The sequence below is a fragment of the Paroedura picta genome, chromosome 11 (assembly GCF_049243985.1).
Source record: "Paroedura picta isolate Pp20150507F chromosome 11, Ppicta_v3.0, whole genome shotgun sequence".
Classification (NCBI taxonomy): domain Eukaryota; kingdom Metazoa; phylum Chordata; class Lepidosauria; order Squamata; family Gekkonidae; genus Paroedura; species Paroedura picta.
The window spans coordinates 60,737,414-60,751,579 of record NC_135379.1 but is presented as its reverse complement, the minus strand read 5'-3'; the positions used below and the strand labels follow the sequence as shown (position 1 = coordinate 60,751,579).

General features: G+C 46.8%; 1 protein-coding gene across 9 annotated transcripts in view; it reads left to right on the top strand.

Annotated features, from left to right (window-relative positions):
- Nucleotides 1–14,166, top strand: part of TNS3 (tensin 3) — a 258,750-nt gene that overhangs the window by 59,112 nt on the left and 185,472 nt on the right. The window contains exon 2 of one of the 9 annotated variants that reach the window (XM_077303202.1): nt 9,985–10,015. The exons of the other annotated variants lie outside the window; for them this stretch is intronic. The gene's annotated coding sequence lies outside the window, so the exon portion shown is untranslated. The remainder of the gene's footprint in view (nt 1–9,984; nt 10,016–14,166) is intronic. 9 annotated transcript variants of the gene reach the window in all.

Sequence of the window (14,166 nt, the reverse complement as noted above, 5' to 3'; positions counted from 1 at the left end):
TCTCAGGAACCTGCAGATCTAAAAAGGTGTTCTTCTTTCTACCCTTCTTCTCTTTGTGATTCCTGTGCTGCTTGGTTAGGAAACCAGAAAGGACTGCTATTAAGTACTACACAGTACGATGCTGTGTATACCTGAAATAAAAGGCCAAGAGACACCCTGAGGTCAGGTCCTAGGCTCATTGGACGTCCTTTGAAGATACTGAGGGCTTCCTTGTTGCCTTGGCAACGGTTGAATCGATTGCACCCTGAGCAGGTTGCCCTGGGTGGGAAGGGGGGAATGCAGGTACATCTGGACACAAGACATCTGTGGGGTCTCTGCAAACTGAGTGGGTTGGCTGGGTTTCAATGTCAATATTGAATTCCTAGGAAAAGGGAGATCTGGTTGCCGGAAGCAGGAGATGCAATCGGTTAACCACCGTTAACCGGCTTGACTAATTAGGCTAGAGAGGCAGGTGTATACCTGTTTTGTAATCAATAAATCTAGATACTCACAGGAGCTGCAGAACACAACTTCCTTGTTTGCAACCTAGCTCCAACTAATTTAGGAAAAATGAAAGCAAGGAATTGAGGGGTGGAGTTTCCCTCCACTCCTAATAAGGCTTTAGTTAACTCTTTACTGTCTAGTTTACTACATCCCTCACCCTTTAAGTTTTGTTGTTGTTTATTTAAGTCATCCTTCGAATATAGTCTTTCAAATACTCTGGAGGTCTTCTTCAACGCTTGGGATAATGGTGTTCTTCCAAAGCCTCATTTTCTCAAGTCTGGAAAGTTCAGGTTCTGTATGTTCCCTCCTTGATGATCTAGACCAGGGGTAGTCAACCTGTGGTCCTCCAGATGTTCATGGACTACAATTCCCATGAGTCCCTGCCAGCAAATGCTGGCAGGGGCTCCTGGGAATTGTAGTCCATGGACATCTGGAGGGCCGCAGTTTGACTACCCCTGATCTATAAGGAGACATGGGTCATCTGCTTCTGTAATACTGCTGGAATTCTCATTTTCCAAGCATAGCTGTTTCTCTCCTTGCATGGATTCTTGCACATTGGTTCTTCTGCGGATGTGATCCTGATGTCCCCTGAGGACTCTGCCATCTGGTAACCCAATCTGAAAAGATAAGAGACCCTGTTGGGAGGCACTAAAACTTTTGGTATAGACGTCATACTGGATTTCCCAATCTCTATCCTTTGAATTTGTGATTCCTGTGCTGCTTGGTTAGGAAACCAGAAAGGACTGCTATTAAGGGAGGGAGGTGAGTAGCGGGGTACCTCAGGGCTCGGTGCTCGGCCCGGTGCTTTTTAACATGATTCTATGATTCTAACATATCCTCCAAAACAGGGGGAGTCAACCTGTGGTCCTCCAGATGTTCATGGACTACAATTCCCATGAGCCCCTGCCAGCATTTGCTGGCAGGGGCTCATGGGAATTGTAGTCCATGAACATCTGGAGGACCACAGGTTGACTACCCCTGCTCCAAAATATTTCCAAAGGAGCAAAAGGGGGAAAAAAGGGAGGAAGGGTGACCCAGGAAACTACAGACCAGTGAGTCTGACCTCTGTTGTGGGTAAGATAATGGAACAGATATTAAAGGGAGTGATCTGCAAACATTTGGAGGACAATTTGGTGATCCAAGGAAGTCAGCATGGATTTATCTCCAACAGGTCCTTTCAGACCAACCTGGTTTCCTTTTTTGACCAAGTGACAGGTTTGCTGGATTGTGGAAATTCGGTGGATGTTGTTTACTTGGATTTTAGAAAAGCTTTTGATAAGGTTCCCCATGATGTTTTGATGGGTAAGTTGAAGGACTGCAATCTGGATTTTCAGATAGTTAGGTGGATAGGGAATTGGTTAGAGAATAGCACTCAAAGAGTTGTTGTCAAAGAGTTGTTGTCAAGTTAGGTGGATAGGGAATTGGTTAGAGAATCGCACTCAAAGAGTTGTTGTCAAAGAGTTGTTGTCCGCACACGTTTGCGCTGCTGCCATGCCATGCCGGTGGCCGTGGATCCCCCTGCCGGCCCCTCCGGGCCGCCAGCAAATCGGCCGCCAAAGCGGCCATTAGCTTACGGCTCGGCAAGCTTCTCTTCCCTCCCCCCCCCAGCGAGAAGCTTGCCGGGCCGCGAGCTAATCGGCTGCTTTGGCAGCTGATTTGCTCGCGGCTTGGTGAGCTTCTCGCTTGGGGGGGGAAGAAGGAGCCGCGGCCCGGCACCAAGGCCTTCGCGGCCCGGCAACCACTGTTGTTGTGGATGACTTTGATCTGTTATTTTTATGTTGGAGGACCAAACCAGGAGGCAAATCAAGCCCCATCGGTCCAATGCATATGAAAGACATAATAATAATAATAATAATAATAATAATAATAATAATAATAATAATAATACTTTTATACCGCCATTCCCTTAGGCTCACCGCAGTTTACAAGATAAAGATTAGAATAAAACCCATAGTTAAAACCATTAAAGTCTTCCATTGATTTAGAACAGCCAATTGGAGTGTCATGGTATAGATACAATAGAAGAGAGGGAAATGATATCAACCGTTTTGGGTTTACAGTGGTGAGAGGGAATAACAATAATAAAAGAAGAATTCTGGGTGCTGCTGAACTAATTCTTGTCTCAACGTCTATTCCTATGTTTTATTGGGTTAAATGAAAATATATATATAATTTATCTTGGAAACGCAGAATCTTGATGCATTAACCCGGTTAAGAGAAAAAAGATGTTCAAACAAATGACAAAGATGATCTGATTCCAGTGGTAACAAGAGAAATAATTTTTATTTACAAAAATAGAAGCACATCTTACATGATGTAATTTTTTGTGAGGAGATTAACTTCAAAAAAGGTTAAGTGGCTACAGCTCCAAGACTAGGTAAGTGAGAGAAGAAGAGATTAGAAGAAAAAGAAAGAAGCAAACAATGTCCGAAGAGGATCACTATCTAATCAATGAGAGGGAGGGGCCAACTACCAAATATACCTGTCTGAGAATTCTCTTAACCCTTTCCTTCTGGGATCCTCTTATATGCAGGGTAACAATATCCAACATATAATAATAATAATAATAATAATAATAATAATAATAATAATAATAATAATAATAATAATAATAATAATAATAATAATAATAATACAAGTACTGTGTTGGAGAATCCTGTACCCGATACTGTCTAACAAGCCTGGCATATCATCGAACAAATGATTGGCGGGTTATTGATGAATTTTCTTATTATTCGCATGCAATAATATTGTTCTGTAAACTTCTTTGAGATTGGTTCGATAGTGCGTGCTCCATTATTTCTACAGCAAAGGGATCGGTGGAAGAACTCTGCCTGGCTTGGGGAGGAACTTGCCCCCAATATGTTTTCCAGGGAATTGTTCCTGTCTTGTCAGGGGACGTTGTCTGCAGAGCTGATATTATCTTGCCCAGTTCCACAGACCATAACGTTTTGCCTCCTTAATTTCTTCATGAGAATGGGCTTACTGTGAAACAGAGCAGGAATCATGTCCTCGGTGACGTAACCTGGCTTTAAGGTTTTGTTTACCAAAGTGATAAGTCAAAAATGGTATTTGGGGTTTGACTCATGTGTGCTGTTTCTTCTCGACATTCTTTCGTCTCCTTGAACGAGTAAGCGGTCCATTACGTTTTATGAGGTTCAGATGTTCTGCGTCTTTTATCGTGGGTTGCTTATTTTAACATTTTAATGGCAAAGTCTGAAGTTTATGGGAAGCTTGCATTACAGCCCCATCATTATAATCCCAAAATGAACATGTAAGCCCGGTCATGGCCATCAGATAGCTCAGGGGTTGCAGATCAAATCTTTTGGAGGTCCACTTTTATATATCTTTACTGAGAGCTAGTTTGGTGCAGTGGTTAGGAGTGCGGACTTCTAATCTGGCATGCCGGGTTCGATTCTGCACTCCCCCACATGCAGCCAGCTGGGTGACCTTGGGCTTGCCACGGCACTGATAAAACTGTTCTGATCGAGCCTCACCCACCCCACAGGGTGTCTGTGGTGGGGAGAGGAATGGGAAGGCGATTTGAAGCTGCTTTGAGCCTACTTCGGATAGAGAAATCCGGCATATAAGAACTAACTCTTCTTCTTCTTATTATTATTACTGATACTGATTCAGGAAGGTTTGCACCTCTGTGTAACTTGTGGAAAGGCCTTTTGATAATTCAGTGTTCAACTCTGTGTTTTTTTTGTGACCTTTTCTCTGTGAACTCGTCCCCCTCCCTTCAGGTTGCCCACCAGTATTCGCACTTTCCTATCTACACCATGGCAGGTCCTTCTTAACATTTCTTCCTTTTCTCTCTCTTTGCTCCCTTTCCACACCCCATGGTAGACCCTCAGGTCATTGCATATGGTCAAGCGTATTGTGATGCAAATCATGTCTGTATCCGGGGTCCCCAACGTGGTGCCCTAGTGCCTGCCAGTACCTTTCCTGGTGCCCACAAAGTGGGTGGGGCCGGGTAGAGCTTTCACCCAACAAGTCTTCCAAGTGGCGATTTGGTTGCCTGTGCAGATCTTTAAAAGTGCTGCTTTGGCAGCAGCTGGCGCCACCAGGATCTTCACAATACGATTGAAAGCAAAATGCATTTCATTCATTCATTCATTCATTCATTCATTCATTCATTCATTCATTCATTCAATTTATATCCCATCCTCCACTGAGGCTTTGTGGCTGAGTCCGCCTCCAGTGGCAGCCATTTTGTGACTGAGCTTACATAATTCTAGAAGCTCCCACAGGATCGAAAAGGTTTGGGATTCCTGGTTTACATGTTTATGATCTTAAGTAGTCCTCAGATGCTTACTTTCACAAAACCAACCTGAGCAACCTAATGCGGAAACTCTGCTACCAAGAGAGCCAGCTTGGTGTAGCCAGCTTGGTTAAGAGCAGCAGCCTCTAATCTGGAGAGCTGGGTTTGATTCCCCACTCCTCCACATGCAGCCAGCTGTCATCTTGGGCTAGGCACAGTTCTCTCAGAGCTCTCTCAGCCTCACCTACCTCACAGGTTGTCTGTTGTGGGGAGAGGAAAGGTAGGCCATCATGAGCTGCTCTGAGGCTACATTGAGTAGTACAAAGCGGGATACAAATAAACATCTCAGCTCTTCTTCCTTGCAGCCTTCCTCCCAGACTCTTAACTGTGGGGTTTCTGGTTTGGATTTGCACACTGCCTGAAGCCAAGCGCTCTGTAAACCATAGGGTTATGGCACCCTCCTTATCCAGGCTTGGCAGGAAAATGCCGCAGTGAATGAAGACTGGGCACAACTAGGGGCTGTCTAAAATACATTCATGGCGTTAATGGGTATAGCTCCAATCAACTGGGGCAGTTGGTGAATAGTGATTCGGGCCACTAGTCTATCAAGTAATGCGGAAGGTCTCCAGTCTCTGATGTGCCTCAGAAGTCTGCATCCAACTGTGGGAAAGGCTTGCCAACAATGTGAGCCGTTTGCCGGTAGACGCCAGAGTGCCGACAGGCTTTGCATTCTACAGGCCTGGAATGGCCGTTCCGCTGTCTGCGCGACGGAAGATCATGGCCTTGGTCCATTTCGGAGCCAGCGTATTCCTGTGTGCATGGTCTCCGGAAGAGAAAGGCTCTAATTAGAGCGCTTGGGGTGTAGTGGGGGATATTGTTGGTCTCCAGAACAAAGCTGGGAACTTGTAGGCTATCTCCATGCAGGAATTCAAACCAGACAATCTGTGCCTTTTCTAGAATGCACCCTTCCTTGTGCTCTCAACGTATGGATCCAAAAGACCTTGCTCAGCACAGGCTTTATAAAATAAACAGAAGCAAATATTTTGGCAGAGATGTTTTTCACAGAGATTTTTGTGTGTGCATGTGTGTGTGCGCGCGCTCCACTTGTTTTAAGCTCCCCAATTCTGCAGAGCTTTTAATCAGACAAGAAACATGAATCGTGGGCAATAAACCTATGGCCACATGTTGGGTTTCTTTCCATGATCTCCTGACTCCAGGACAACTTTTCTCAACTTTTTTTTTACCGTTGAGAAACCCCTGGAAGATTCTTCAGGCTTTGAGAAACCCCAGAAGAGGTGCAGAATATGATTAGGAGGCAGAGTTGTGCATACGCCCACCTGGGCCTCTCCCCATCCCACACCCTCCAGGACCATCATTGGCCTATTTTTTGATCTCGATCAGCTCACCTAGACTGTTTATGCACTGGGAACTTCACTGCCCCAGCTCCTGTGCAGGGGCGGATGAGGTGCACCAGGCCAAGTGCTCCCCCATGTGGGTGCAGGAAGAGGTGGGATAACCTGCCACGACTAAAACTCCAGCCTGCAGCCTGGCATGAAACTTTCAGTGCATAAACGGTCCTAGAGGAAATGGCTGCTTTGAAAAGTGAATGTGATGGCATTAAACTCCATTGAAGTCCCTCCCCCCTCAAACCTGCCTTCCACAGGCTCCACCCACAAAATCTCCAGGGATCTCCCAACTCAGAGCTGGCAACCCAGTGAGTTGCTGACATCTTTTTCAGCAAGTGGTTTTAGAAAGCAGGTGAGCCAGGCCTCAGTTCTCTCAGCCCCACTTACTTCACAAGGTGTGGGTTGTGGGAAAAGACAGGGAAAGGTGCTTGTAAGCTGATTTGGGTCTCTTTCAGGCAGTGAAAGGCAGGGCATTAAAAAACCCAGCTATTCTTCTACCTGAATCTTTTAGACCAGGGGTAGCCAACCTGTGGTCCTCCAGATGTTCATGGACCACAATTCCCATGAGCCCCTGCCAGCATTTGCTGGCAGGGGCTCATGGGAATTGTAGTCCATGGACATCTGGAGGACCACAGGTTGACTACCCCTGTTTTAGACAGCCTCCAAGGGCAGCCCTGTAGAACGAGTCTGTCTGTAGTGCGAATTATCACCTTTTTTTTGTCCAAAAATGGCTTATTTTTCAAGGAAGATCAGATTTGTAAAATCAGCTCTGGACAAAACATACTGTTTTAGAAATAAGCCGAGGACCTGAAAGAACTGGGGGGGGAGGGGGGTCCGTGTGTTTTGGACAAAGTCCGAATAAAAGGAAGAGTTGTGGCCTCCTTGGGGAGGGGGGGCCACATCTGTATGAAATCTGGGTGAGCTTGAAGCTCTTCTCGAAGGGGGAGAAACACCCAGCAGGGAACAGCATCCCCGGAGGGGGATTAATTTTGAGGTGACTCAGATAAGGCCCTTTGATCCCATCCATCTGCAGGTTGGCTTGTTTTAGCATGTTAATATAAGGATAGCAAATTCCCTTTTCCCTTTTATGTTTGGAGAACAGCTCGTAGCCCACACATGTCTCTGTAATTGAGAGAGATTGTTCATTCTTGCCTGCAGGAAGGCATTTCTCTGTCTGCTAAGCTCATGTTCCAAAGCGGGGAGAAAAAGGATATGTTGTGTGTGTGCGTGTGTGTGTGTGTGCATGTGGGGGGGCAATAGAGGGGAGCGTGTTGGAATTTCTTGGCTAAGAGCTCAATGAGAAACGGACAAATAGAGCAGGCAGACGTGGGGCCCCGCAATCTCTTTGCGCTGGATGTGAAGCCTTGTATCCTATTGGTCAGTTTCACTTTAAACTGACTGGATCTGGCCAATGGGATCTGGCCGTACGTTGGTCAATTTCTGTGCAGGCTTATGATGCTGCTGCGGACCTCAAGCTGGGTCCTCTGCAGAACTGCAAGCACAATAGATGTCTTGTGCGGATGGGAAAAAGCTACGGGGTCAGATATCCTCTATGTAGGCTCTTGGCTACAACTGACCACGGGAAATCAGCTTGCGTGGCCAGCGAAGCCCAACTGGAAGCACTTCACAGGATCCGAGGCGTTACCATCAGTTAAAGGAGTCCGACTATTATGGTCATTTTCAAATTCAGAACAAATTCATACTCCTTTGGTTGAGCTTTCTTTGTAACAGTTCAGTTGGGGGGCTTGGTATTCCTTTCGGACAGATCGATTGCATATATTTGTTTGTCAGAGCCCCTTCCCCTTCGACTCTGCCAGCAAAACCACATGGCTGAAACCAGGAAGAGAGGAATTATGCCAAGGTGGTTGAGAATTCAGCTTTCCTTGGCTCAGAAATGACCTTACACACGTACCCCCTTCCCAAGAACAAACAAACCCGGCTCTGACCTTGGAAGCAAATGGGAGGCTTTCCTCTCCATTTCAGAGCCGGAGGGAAGGAACTCCTGGGTCTATGTGAGATCTTTGGTTCTCATGACGCTTTTAGACACTTCTCCCCCTTGGATCCCTCCTCCCGAGTTGCTTTACTACCCACGTTATTCATATTGCTGTGATGTAGAATGTTTTTTCTCCTGGCCATCGATCTGTTTCTGGGTTTGTTTGAAGATGTTGGCTTTGGACATGTCTTTGTGTTTTGGGACCTTCGTGTCTCGGGACCAGGTCAGTCTGACGGGTCACCTCTTCGAGTATTTGTAGTCTGCTTTGTGGAACAGCTGGATCGGGGCGGCTCCGCCATTCTCGTGCTTCTAGACCTGTCAGCCGCATTTGATGCGGTCGACCACGAGTTATTGGTACACCGCCTCGCTGGAGTTGGAATAAGGGGGACTGCGCTTCAATGGCTGGCCTCCTTTCTCCAGAACCGGACGCAGAGGGTTGCGATGGGGGAGAGTATGTCGAGCTCTTGTGAGCTCCCTTGTGGGGTTCCGCAGGGGATGATACTCTCCCCCACACTTTTTAACATCTATATGCGCCCTCTAGCCCAGCTGGTTCAGGACTATGGGCTGGGATGTCTCCAATATGCGGATGACGCCCAGCTCTACTTCCTAATGGACAGCTGGCTAGACTCCACCCCGGATACATTTGCCAGCTGTTTGGAAGCGGTAGCTGGATGGCTCAGGCAGAGTCACCTGAAACTCAACCTCCCCAAGACGGAGGTCCTGTGGCCAGGCAGAAGAGGGCAGTACCAGGAAGTGCGCCTCCCATGCCTGGACGGGGTGCAACTAACACCTGCACCAGTTGCCAGGAATTTGGGGGTGACATTTGATGCCTCCCTCTCCATTAATCCATCGGGGGATCCCCTACAATATTGAGATCTCTAACATCGAGATCATTGTTAGATCTATTGCATTGGCCCCACCCCTTTTCTGAATATTATTCTCCCCACCAGGCTGAACTGGGAAGTCGGGTAAATACGATTAGAATTGTGACCACCACCGCTTATATATGTGACATGTTGTTTGACGTAAATTGGGGTTTTAATGGGGATTTTATTGTGTTTTAACTGTTTATGTTGTAAACCGCCCTGAGACCTATTTGGAGAAGGGTGGTCTAAAAATTAAATAATAATAACAACAACAACAACAACAACAATAACAACAACAACAACAGGCTGCAGGTGGCTGTCCACAGGGTGTCTTCTTTGGTTGCTTCTCAGGAAGGACTGTGAAATGTTTATTTTTAAAATTTTTCCCTGATGGTCATGTGGGTTATTTTTTTAAATTAGTGGTTAGGGATGGACCAGGATCTGGGGACAATCCATGGTTCGAGTTTCCATTCAGCCTTGAAGCCTTGCTTAAGTGACCTTAGACCAGGCTTTCTCAACCAGGGTTTCATGAAACTCTGAGGTTTCTTAACGGCCCTGGAAGGGTTTCCTGAATGGGTGAAAATTAATTACTTTTAATATGTTTTAAAGATTTGTTAGTTGGGTGGTTTCTTAGGGTTTGCCCCCCCCCCCGCTTCTGTTTTGGTTTGTTCTTCATCAGCATCTCCCAAAACAGAGACCAGTACCCTAACTCCTAAACCATGGTAGCTGGATGTGGGAAGGCAAGTCGGCCCTAAAACCCTCTGATAAGCTGTCTACGATTGAAATTCTTTATGCAGCGTCTGGCTCCTCACTGCTAGGTTTGAAGACTGCTGGATTAAATTAAATCCAAGTCCACGAAGGAGTTAAACATGCATGCCACGGAATGACTGCAATTGCAATAAGGTATTTTTGGAATTTGCCCTGTCGGTTGGTAATATTTCACTAATTGAAGTAACTCTTTGTTTCAAACAGGTTGACAAGGTTTCCTCTGGGATCTCAGCTGGTGAGCTAACCAAGATATGTTCGTTGTTTGGCAATCATTTTTTTAAATCTGATGGTCTGTTGGGAGTCACACTTCACTTCCTCCCTCCTCTGTGTCCCAAGTTTAATCATATCTGTGAATTCTTGCCGTTTATATACTGCTGTGGATGTGGATGGGACACTATAAATCAGGGGTCATCAACCCCTGGTCCGCGGCTGGGTGGTGGGCTGCAAAGGCCACGGTACCGGGCCGCCGCCAGCCACGCCTGCCTTCCCCCGCCGGCAGCAAGAAGGAAGGGAAGAGGCAGGCGCAGTCGCCGGCATGGCGGTGACGCAAACGCGCATGCGCGCTGTTGCCGAGCATGCACGTTAGCGCCACCTGGTGGCGAAAACACGCATGTGCGGCAATTGCGCGTGCGCGTTTTCGCAGCACCCAGGCTGTCGGCTCTTCCCTCACTCCGGAGGCGGTCCCTGACCTGAGAAAGGTTGGGGACCGCAACTATAAATAACTTAACCTTACCTGTGAGCCAACTGCCCCCTCCACCCCAGTCACAAGATTCACATAATAAAGAAGAGGGAAAAACTTTTAAATTTTGCAATCAGAGTCCGGGAGGTCTTGATGAGTCAAGCCAAGCATGGGATGATGAACCTAAATCAGGCTTTTGTGAACCTCTGGGGTTTCTTGGTTACCCAGTAAGGGCTACCTGAATGGGTGGGAGTTAATGTTTTTATATATTTTAAATATATTTTTTAAATTTGTTAAACATTTACCGGGTGATACGACCCTATATGTCAGGCTTTCTCAACTAGGGTTTCATGAACAAGGGTAAGTGATCGTACGCTGCTTTGAGGCCCCTTCAGTTAGCAAAAAGCTGAGTACAAGAAGAAAGTTGTTCTTGTTCTTCTCTCCCCCACCCCGAGTTCATTTTCCTCCTTCTGATCTTAAAAGAACTTAAGACGTTTTCATGGGCCCCCGTAAGTCTTATGGGCTCTAGGCCAGGGGTAGTCAACCTGTGGTCCTCCAGATGTCCATGGACTACAATTCCCATGAGCCCCTGCCAGCAAACGCTGGCAGGGCCTCATGGGAATTGTAGTCCACGGACATCTGGAGGACCACAGGTTGACTACCCCAGCTCTAGGCAACACGCCTCCCATGCCTCACGGATCAGGCAGCTCTGGAGACAGCTGCTCTAGAACTCATTGGCTTCCAGAGAGCCTTCTCAGACAGCCAAACTCTCCCAAGCTGCTCTCACCCTGTGTCAGCTTGGTTGCCCATCCTCCTGCCAAGCAGAAACCAAGATCTTGCTGCCCAGATGTGGGGTAAAACAGCTGTCGGTTTGTCTGCCCTACGTGCTGCTACGAAGGAGCCCATCCTTTTGAACGTTAAAACAGAATTGGAGGACACTTCACAATCCAGTCATGAGCGTGCATACACAGAAATACGTCCCCTTGAATCCAGTCGGCCTTGCAACCCCTGTAATGTCACGACTCTTTATTGGGTCATCCGGAGACCTTTGAAACCAAATGACTTCAAGAGAAGGTGGGAAACCCCGGGCGGCTTTTCTGCCTCTAATTGCTGCTTTAATGGACTTGGCCCTGGTTCTTGCTGCTTAATCAGCAAGAGAGGCAGGGATTATACAAGACGATCCCTTCTGTCAGGTTGGATTACCCTCTCCAACACTGCATTGAATTCTTAGTCAAATGGGATGATCCCACTTAATCTCTGGCTTGTTCTTACAGCTGGCAGGGGGGAAAAAATTGCTGACGAGTCCTAGGGGAGAGCAGTAAATGGGACGTGGGATGTGCGAGCATGTGTGTTGTATTATTTTAAGAAAATCTGAACCATTCAGTGGGGCTGGCTTCGTGTTGAAATGCTCACCGCTATGGGTGCCCAGGTCTCTGGTGTTTTTGAGTGCCAACCCAAGGGGTATCCCCACTCTGGGTCTTTCCTAGGTCCTGACAAACATCAGAAAGGTTCTCTGAAATCTGCTAACTGGAGGATTTAATGATTAAACAAGGGGCGATTGAATAATGTATAGATTAATATTCATTCATCCATCCATCCATCCATCCATCCATCCATCCATTCATTTGCTTTAAGATGCTTTGGGCTGATCCTGCGTTGAGCAGGGGGTTGGACTAGATGGCCTGTATGGCCCCTTCTAACTATGATTCTGTGATTCTATGATTCATTCATTCGTTCGTTCGTTCATTCATTGTATTTGTTGACTGCCAGTCCTGCTCCAGCCAGCTTGTGGTTTACATCAGAGTTAAAATACAAGCCCACAATACTCATCTCCCTTCCTGTCAAACTTGATGGACTACACCAGGGGTAGTCAAACTGCGGCCCTTCAGATGTCCATGGACATCTGGAGGGCCGCAGTTTGACTACCCCTGGACTACACTGACCCCAGGCCTTGGGGGGGGTGTTCAGAGGAGGGACCCAACAGATGTCCTGGCCTCAACCATACGCCTGATAGAATAGTGCCGTTTTGCAGGCCCTATGGAAGTTTGATGGCTCCACCTGGGCCTAGGTTTCTGCCACCATGGTGGGGCCAGGAACTACCAACCTATTAGCATAAAAAAGATCTTAATGCTCTTCTGGGGGTATATGGGGAGAAGAGGTCCGATACATACAAGAGGCCCAAATCATGTAAGGCCTTAAAGGCCAGAGCCTCGCATTTGATCCAGAATTCAACCAGTAGCCAGTGTACCTGTTGGAGGAAAGATTATTATTATTATTATTATTATTATTATTATTATTATTATTATTATTATTATTATTATTATTATTATTATTTAATTTTTAGACCGCCCTTCTCCCAGTAGGTCTCAGGGCGGTTTACAACATAAATAGTTAAAACACAATAAAATCCCCATAATAACCCCAATTAACATCAGCCAAAGTTACATATAACATATAGCGGTGGTGGTCACAATTCTGATCTTAGTTCAGCCTGGTGGAGAGAATAATATTCAGAAGAGGGTGGCACCAATACAATAGATCTACCAATGATCTCGATGTTAGAGATCTCAATATTGGAGGGGATCCTCTGATGGATTAGTGGGAGAGCTGCCCTGGCCTCAACCATATGCCTGGCGGAAGAGCTCCGTCTTACAGGCCCTGCGTATGGGTCCTCCACAGAGTCCTAGTAAGAACCTGTACACCTGCAGTTTGTACCAGTTGCAGTTTCCAGGTCAAGACCATCCAGCGTGTTACAGTAGTCCAGCCTAGATCAGCCTCTGATCTCTCTCCTTCAGATTGCATTTGTATTGTGAGCCTCCAAAAACCTTTTGGCAGAATGGCATTATTGGCTTCTTCTTTCCTTCTTAGACTAATACTTGTTATTAGCATGGAGAATTGGTTGGAAAGCATAGCTGTGGGACCCACCTAGGCCCCCCCTCCCCACCCTCCAGGCCCATCATTGGCCATTTTGGGAGGGGGGGACGGTTAACATCCCCTGATAAATGTGTAACAAATTTTAAAAATATATTTAATCAACTCCCACCCCTTCGGGAAACTCTTCCAGGGCCATCAAGCTACTCCAGGGTTTCATGAAATCCTGGCTGAGACAGCCTGCTGTAGGGGTTAACTTTAATTGGGGTAATAACTGGCCACGACCAGTGGAAGTGGTGAGAAGTGGTGTTCTTGCCAACCTGTGCAGCTTTTGTCTTTCTAGTCTTTATAAAGAGAACTTATTATTTCACCCAGCGATTTATCTTTTTTCAAACTGCCCAGAGTTTTTTTGACTGTTCCAGAGGACAAAGGCAGAGGATGGTCTTTGATCCTACAGAGCAGGGGTAGTCAAACTGCGGCCCTCCAGAAGTCCACGGACTACAATTCCCACAAGCCCCTGCCAGCATCCGCTGGCAGGGGCTCGTGGGAAATGTAGTCCGTGGACATCTGGAGGGCCGCAGTTTGACTACCCCTGGTACAGAGTGAATTTGGCTTTTCTGCAGCACCGTTTAGGGAAGGTTAACCTTAAAGACCCAGAGGGGGTGAAAAGCTCTAACGAACATGTTGAAAACCTCTTGAAATGGGCCTTTTTTTGGGGTGGGGGAAAGCACATGGTGCTCAAAGAATTTTAAAGATATAATTAATTTTGGAGTTGCCTGAAGATTTGTCAAGGCTTTTGAGGGCACGGGGGGGGGGGGGGGGAGGTAAAATCCATC